Source organism: Macrotis lagotis, chromosome X (assembly GCF_037893015.1).
Source record: "Macrotis lagotis isolate mMagLag1 chromosome X, bilby.v1.9.chrom.fasta, whole genome shotgun sequence".
Classification (NCBI taxonomy): Eukaryota; Metazoa; Chordata; class Mammalia; order Peramelemorphia; family Peramelidae; genus Macrotis; species Macrotis lagotis.
Window position 1 is genome coordinate 423,925,766 of NC_133666.1, and position 1,258 is coordinate 423,927,023.

The 1,258-nt window shown below is 46.5% G+C and overlaps 1 pseudogene; it reads left to right on the forward strand.

Moving 5' to 3' along the window:
• The first annotated feature begins 410 nt into the window (after positions 1-410).
• Positions 411-986, forward strand: LOC141501343 (peptidyl-prolyl cis-trans isomerase NIMA-interacting 1 pseudogene; annotated as a pseudogene).
• The last annotated feature ends 272 nt before the right edge of the window (positions 987-1,258 follow it).

Genomic DNA, 1,258 nt, shown 5'->3' on the forward strand with positions numbered 1-1,258 from the left:
TTTAAAAAGAACACCAAATTGCCTATATCAAAAATGAAAAAAAAGGTGAATTCACCACCAAAGAGGAGGAAATTTTGCCTAACTGTATGTCAATAATTTTTTTAAATTTTCATTTATTTGAGGCAATGGGGTTAAGAATAACTTGCCCAAGGTCACACAGCTAGGCAATTAAATGTCTGAGACCAAATTTGAACTCAGGTCCTCCTGACTCCAGGGCTGATCTCTAACCACTGCCCTACTTAGCTGCCCGTGTATGTCAATAAATTTGACAATCTAACTGAAATGGGAGAATATTTAGAAAAATATAAATTACCCAGGTTAAAAGAAGAAATTAAATACTTAACCCCATCTCAGACAAAGAAATTAAACTAACCATCAAAGAACTCCTTAAGAAAAAATCTTCAGGGAAGATGGCAGATGAAGAGAAGCTGCCATCAGGCTGGGAGAAGCGCATGAGCCACAGCTCAAGACGAGTGTACTACTTCAACCACATCACCAATGCCAGTCAGTGGGAGCGTCCAAGTTGTGTGGGCAAGAATGGTCAAGGTGAACCTACCAAGGTCCGATGCTCACATCTGCTGGTGAAACACAGCTAATCTTGAAGGTCCTTATCCTGGCGGCAGGAGAAGATCACTCGGAGCAAAGAAGAAGCCCTGGAGCTGATCAATGGATACATCCAGAAGATTAAATCAGGGGAAGAAGATTTTGAGACTCTGGCATCGCGGTTCAGCTACTGCAGTTCAGCCAAAGCCAGGGGGACCTGGGCACCTTTGGAAGAGGTCAGATGCAGAAGCCATTTGAAGATGCCTCCTTCGCACTGAGGATGGGTGAGATGAGCGGCCCAGTCTTCACGGACTCAGGGATCCATATCATCCTTCGCACAAAGTAGAAGTGCCTTGGGCTGGGGATCAAGGGCAGGGGTAGACTGACCTCTGTTCTGCCTGCCCCAGACTCTCCATCCAGTCTACAGCTGCCTCTAAGAATTGAGGTGGTGCCAAGGAGGGGGAGGAGGGGAAGGCCAGGGTTGGGGAACCCTTTACTTCTTTCTGGGGGCATCTTTCCATTTTGTTTCAGCCTTGGTGGTTCCTCCCTCTAAAAGGTCAGTGTTGGGACCCCCTTATTGTTGCTGGTGGTCTGCCCAAAATGAAAAATGCACAATATTTATTGTTCCTAGACTCTTAGAGGAGTGGGGTGAGAATGAGCCCTGGTCTAGGCCTCCTCTCCCCATAACTTCCTGGGAGTCCCTGTCAGATCACTC